This window comes from Brachyistius frenatus, unplaced genomic scaffold (assembly GCF_029030835.1).
Source record: "Brachyistius frenatus isolate BFR_SWC_R1_liver_20210118 unplaced genomic scaffold, ASM2903083v1 Contig_208, whole genome shotgun sequence".
NCBI classification, from domain to species: Eukaryota; Metazoa; Chordata; class Actinopteri; family Embiotocidae; genus Brachyistius; species Brachyistius frenatus.
In genome coordinates, this window is record NW_027210807.1 from 498,630 (window position 1) to 505,766 (window position 7,137).

The window sequence follows — 7,137 nt, forward strand, 5'->3', positions numbered from 1 at the left end:
TTGCTTCTGCACTTGCACAAGAGACACAAGAGAAATGCACCCCATTAACATTCATGGGCCAAGTTAAAATTCTGCCACCGTATTCGGGTCCTTTCTGAATCAAATTAATTGTCCGAAGCACAAAGCCTCACAATTCAGACAGTTTCCACCATTTTAAGATACCAACACAACAACAATGGCAGTTATTACCTCTTCTACCGCACACTTGAGGATCCATCAAAAAGTTCCAAGAGTGTTCCTGTTGCGCACAGCGAGAGCAAGGAGCAGAGAAAAACAATAACCTTTTTTAGGTTAGTAGTGCAAATTGCATCGCTGATCATTATCAGCACCTGCATTTACATATGTTTTGTGACCACTGGTTCGTGCACATTTCTGATTTAATCATGGAGATGCAGAGTGAATATTTCTAAATACAGCTGGACAGTCTCAAACAAAACAGATTTGATCAGAAGAGGAATCTTTTAGTGAACTGTTCGATGTAGTGATGGTAACATGACAATTGTAGCACATTTCAAAGAAGTGTTTATGTACTGATTAGGAAATGTCTCAAAGCATCAACACGACGGTTTCCTCTACACACCCACTACCATTATTCTGTCTTCCTGAAAATACGAGCCTCCCAATTACTCCCATTTTCAACCATCACTTTCTGAATGAAACCTCCAATTGCTCTGATGGACTGAAAGCGAAGTGAAAGATCTTGGATTTTCCCTTTCAGACTGAGCAACATGCATCTGCTCAAAGAATGCAAAAGTGGAAGAAAGAAATTTCACATTTGTGTTGCTGTTTTCTGCTTTGCTAACACAAAACGTGAGTGACAGTCTTCTTGTCGCAAATGAAAACAAATAAAAATAAAATTGTCTTGCTTAATACCAACAAATTTTAACTTTTATTTATTTATTTTTTTGGCAAATATGCCTGAGCAATGAATATGGAGTAAGATACGGAGCTGGAAAAATGAATCCCAAAGTGCCTAATGCTAAAAAGTGCCGAGTTTTACATTCCACACTCTTGATTTATGACCTGTACCAACTGTGGAAAAAAATGTTGTTTTTTTTACGTGAACCTAAAATACCATCTGTGGTGAAACTGCAGGCATATGAAAAGCAGCACAGAGTGACTTCCTGCTCTTCAGACTGTCCAGAAACAACAAATCCTCCTAAGTTATAAAAAAGAAAGAAAGAAAAAAAACCTACGCTCGTGCCTGAAATGACAGCCTGTCTATTTATGCCTCCATCAACGCTCCAAACTGTCACCCTGCGCATTTTCTACTTGAAAAAGAAAAAAGAACAGAAAATGATGCCTGACATTTTCTGAGTATAATGCCTCTGCACATGTTGGAGGGGGTAGATTGAACATATTTATATTCAGATAAATCTGGTCACAGATCATTCACTGTGACGCTCATGTGATATTAACATGTAAATCAGATGGATGATTAGCATGGGAAATGTGCTGTGGGCATCTCATGGGCGTGCGTCTCTGTTCACTATTTCTAAATAGCACGATGGAAAATGGTTTTAACAAATTGAGTTTTTTCTAAAATGCAACCACATACTAGCCTGCAGAGAGTGGAGAGACGCAGCAGCTTGTCTCTCTACTGGCTGACGGCAGAAACACATCGGACTGATCCCTGAAGTGTCTGTTGGATTAATGGAGTAGCTTAGAGTCAAGTGTAGATGTGCGGGACAACTTTTCATCACAGCAGCAGTCCAGATGTATTACACACGAAGTCGAGAACAAATCCGAGACCTTCAGCAAATTTTATTCTCAGATGTCAGACTCGGTCAATTAAAGCTGCATTAAATGATTTTCGGCCACTTAGGGGAAGCAGAGCAAGCTAAAAATATAATGTCTGAGATCCTGTTAACGTATGAAGTAGTTGTGGCTCACACGTTAGCCTTCTTCCACATCCGGCAGACACTGAACAAACACGATCATCCTATTGGAGTCGCATTTTGTAAAGACATGATCAATGTAAATCTGAGCTTTACTTTTCTTTTAGCTCTGGCTTGGCCTCCACCAACTCCTGAAAAAAAAGTATCTGGCTCTTGAGCCACTAATTGTAACTTTATTCCCCAGCTACATGTGTTAACTAATTTCAGCACTGCTGGCTTCATCAATCAATGCTGTGATTTCTTTCAGACAGAAATGTTCCTTACAACTTTATTCAAAGATATAAAGATATTCTGAATTTTTTTTATACAAATATTACACTGTATAGGTCAATGGTATATATTTTTTTTTGTTTTTGTTTAGTGTATTTAGCTTGTGTGTATGTGTGTTGGTACATCAGTCTTTACTTTTAACATATTCTATTTTATTTTTATTGTATGCATATTTGTCATTTTAGGTTTGAACCTCTCTGGTCAGCTGGAGCCTTTCTGTTTGGAATTTACATGCTACATCCCTGTGCCTGCGTAGGTTTTCTTCTGATACTCCGGCTTCCTCCCACAGTGCCGAGACTTGTGTGTTAGGTAACATCTCAATTGGCCGTAAGTGAGAATGTGAGCATACGTGGTTGTCTGTCTTTCTGTGTTAAACAGTCCAGGGTGCACCCCGTCTTTACCTAAAGTCAGCTGGGATAGTATCTTCAAAAATGGATTGACAGATCATATATTTTACAGGAACTTATTTCATTGTTTTTCTTATCTATATAGGTTCATTGCATTTTATACAGTAATACACATTCTAAATATTGATCTATTTGGTGTATTTTACTATACAGTATATTATTTTATATTGTATTATAACATGATTGCATATTGTATTTTACATACCAATTATTCCACTTTGCTCAGGAAAACTGCACTGTTGGTGACAAGTTCTTTAATTTCCCTTCTTTGAACACAGGAGATAATAATGTGTATAAAGTAGCAGGTGTACTTAATCTGGCAAACATTGTGTGTGTGATCTCTTGCAGCCAAATTAATTATTTTTCAAACAAAAAGTACAACTTTACAGTCATACAATTACAGGATCATTGAATTCATTGTTTATGTAAAAAAAAAAATGTATCAAAGCAGCTTTAATCTTGATAATCACGTTATTTGAATCAACAGAGGAATCTGCTGATTAAGGTAAAAGATAACGTTTACGTGTGTGAACACGGGAGAAGAACATGATCCTTGTGCATGTAAACAGTGATTAAAAGCTACCGTGTCCATCATTACCCATGTTGATTTTTAGCATAGCTTCATAGATGGTAGTGCCAGCCTGTCATTTGATCAGTCTGTCCATCACTTCGGTGGAGACTGAGATATCTCACCAGCTATTTGAGAGATTGCTTGGAAATCTGGTCCACACGCTCCTGGTCCCCAGAGGAAGAATCCTGCTGACTTTGTTGATCTTTTAACTATTCCTGTTGCAACACCATGCGATTGATTGATTAACATAGTCATCATTATCATATCAGCATGCTGATGTGGGCAATTAGCCCAACCTAGCAGCTTGCCGTAAAATAGCACATTAATGCTTGTGCTATATTTATATTTTTGCTGGTGCACAGCAGATGACTTGCAGTTAAAGTGCAACAAAAAATGCACACAGGTGCTGAATACACATGACTCGCACAAACACACTCCTGCTGAAACACACCTGCAAATACAGACCTAATCAGCCCGACAACACAAACACACTCTCCCTCTTCAATAGCCTCCTCTTCATCATCCCCCTCCTGGACAGAGGCTATAATTAGCTGTGGCCCCCTAGAACCCCTACAAGCACAGATGACTCATCCTAGATACTCTGAAATTAATGATCCACATACTATCCTGTCACACACACGGTGCATTATTTACTGTTAACTTTGGCTGTGAAGGAAATGCTGCATTTTTCTTTAAGGTGTTTATTCACAATTATACCCCGAGGATTGTGGGAGACAGAAACCAGCACAAGAACCAAGGACACCATCAGTGCTAATAGCTGTGGGTTAGTTTTTTTCCCTCTACCTTTCCATCTGTCTAGAGATGTGATTAGGAGGTCAATGCCGCAGACGGAGAACACTGTCGAGGACTTCAGCTGTCAGTGGCAAATAAGACTCAATTATATGATTTCAGAAGCAAACAGAACACATGGGCTTAACTTTTAAAAACTAACCTGTAATAATAAAGCTAACATCCGGACTAAAACTTCCAGAAAACATTATGTACTAGGGGACAATGGTGACTCGGAGCAAAATCTAAGTCTAATAAGAGTGGTGATGTGGGAGGAGTTTGATCATCAGTTCAAGCAATTAATAGTCGTTACAAAATATATGGCTTCATCAAAAAGTTCAAAGCTCATAAGTAAACTATTTAGCAGTAGAACGTGACTGTTTCTCCCGAGGTGAAATGATGAAAACTATGCCATTGTAGCTCATTATATTCATAATTTGTTTCTGGAAATACAAAATGGGTAAACCAGCCATGCACCCTCCCACTTCAGAGCTCTGTTCATTCAATTGTCCTCAGCTCCTTGGCTTTCCTCAAACTACTTAGATTATGACAGACAACACCACCTGGGGAATTGTACCCCATGAAATACTATGTATTGTTTTGGAAAAATGCTAATGGAGGCCCACAGGCGCATTACTGAGAGAGAACAGATGCTTTCTCCAAAGTAAACCAATTGTTTTATAGAAATAACAAAATAAACAAGTTGGCAGGGACTTCAGCTGTTGGGGAGGGAAAAACAAAAACAAAAAGGGAGAGCCACAAAGTCAATAAGGGAATGAAAAGTATGTTTTTATTTCCATTAGGGTTAAAAGAAAGACTTAACATTAATCTAAAATCTAAACAATACCTTAAACCCTCAGTCCAACAAATTAAAACTAAATTGAAGTAACTCAGGCCACTTGAGAGAGGTAGTCTATGCTGAGGAGTGCCACCACACACTCACCTTCAGGGTGCAACACAGCAATCCTCATGGTAGACCGGTGTGCTACTTAAAAAAGGCGTCCTTGTACTTCAGACACACAAGCGCATAAGCGCAGGGACCTCGCCACTGGTGCCTAGTCTCCCTACAATATGGCACACAGTTTCCATAAAAGAAGAAACTAAACAAGTTATTCCAAAATAAACAAATACACAACCCAGTTGGTTTAACTACTGTGGCAAGCATTTTCCTACCGCGGGTGGCTTCTCCCAGCGCGAACGACGATAGTCAGCGGAAGTGTGGTTTCCAAGGTGTTTATTCCACCACAAACATACACTGCATACATACACAATTTCTGCATCCCTTGTCTGTCTCACAGCCACCCTGCTACTCCGTGTCCTTCCTCGTGTCTGGTGTCCTGCTACTCCCTTTTATCAAGCCAGAGAGGGACAATCAGGAATCAGTTTCAGCTGAGGCCAATGAAGCCTCTTCCAGGCACAGTTCCCTGAGCCACTCCCCCAATCAGCCCCTCCTGCAGCTGAGCCAAACCACGCCCCGCCACCACAACTACAAAATAAGGAAAAAACTAAGGACAACTCAGAATAATCGTAAAGGTAAACTAAACAGTCACAGAACCAAAAACAGCAATGCAAAGCAGTGAAGCCAAACAAAACAATGGTGGAAAAACAAACAAACAATATAGCCAAACAGTAAAGCAAAACAGAACCAGGGTAAACAAAATAGCAGCAGGCACACCCGATGAGTTAAACTAGGCCCACCATACTGCCAACTAAAACACATGTCGGAGTTTAACAGTGTCAAGATGGCGAAACAACCATGAAGTGTCCAACAATCTCAGCCACTTATCAAACAAAGTTACAACAGATCGATACCAAGTATGCAATTTACACTTTGGCATTAAGAGGGATTATCGCAACCTGACACTCCAACACTATGAGCCACAGGAGAGCAAAGAGGTAGAACAAAGGACAGCAGGTCCCTCAAGCTGCATTCAACACCACTACACCTGACTGTTCACCTGAAAAAGGGGAACATTCCCCACCACACAAGCATTGGTATTCTAATGTCTTCATCTAATAAGAATAAACTAGTCGCTCAAAAAACATTTTGATTTTGCAGCAGCATTTCTCAAAGATTGCATTGCAATTTGCTGAGTTTTATGTGATTTTTTTTCTTTTAAATTGTAAATTATGGGAATTGGCAAAAGTTGCAAGTGAAGTAAAAAAAATATAATTTCTTTTAACCACCTGCTCATAAAAAAATGTGTCATATGTAATCACTTCCTATGATAATAGGCATGCTGTATATCAAATAAATAGCATGGAGTATTTTAGCTCTCATCTTATTTTTCTGAACTTAAACAAATGGGCTTTTATGAGTCATAAAAATGTCATAGCTTACAAAACAGAAAGTCTGTGGTTGCAGTAAAAAAAAAAAAAGGTTACGTCTTTTGTAAAAATAAATGCTTTTCATAAGTTTTGAATAACATTAATTTAACAAATCCTATATGGGCAAAAACAAAGTACAATGCCTTACAATTGCATGGGTGTGTAAAACTTCAATCACATACTGTATGATTATACTGACGCAAGGAAGAGCAATAATAAGTTGCCCAATTGTCATGTTACAGATTGTCATGTTACAGTAAGACCATATCTAAGTGCCTTCCTAACTTTTAATTAGAATGTATATATGGCGACGAAGCAAGAATTGTTTGAAAAGGCCCCCTTTCAGCCGACTTTCTATTGAGCACTGCAGAGAAATAATGGGAATTTTACAATTGCAAGCTCTCGCAAACAGGTTTGACATTTAAAATTTGCATGAATTATTGCAATCATTATTTCCTGAAGGGACTAATAAATACAGGTGACGAAAAAGCCTCTTTTAGTGTCATACTGTCATAGCAGCATAATGACGCTGCACCTGCATTACAGGTGTAACACAGAAGGAGGGTTTGAATGAAGACAGCTCCACATGCAGGGTGGTTGGAGCCCTTCGTGTTGTACGAGGCCCTTTTCCTGCACCTGCCAGTGTAATTGTCCGTGATGTGGGGAAGACGTCTGTCAATAAACCCTTGGGCGGTCTTCACCACCCGCTGTCTTCCTGTTTGCAGCTGAGCAGCTATTGTACCAGACTGTGATGCAGAACGATAGAGTCCTCACTATTTATACACCTGTAGAAGGAGTTGAGTGCTGGGCTGCCGGCTCCAGGTCTCTTCAGTCTCTTTAGGAAACAGAAGAATTGGTAGGCCTTCATTTCTCT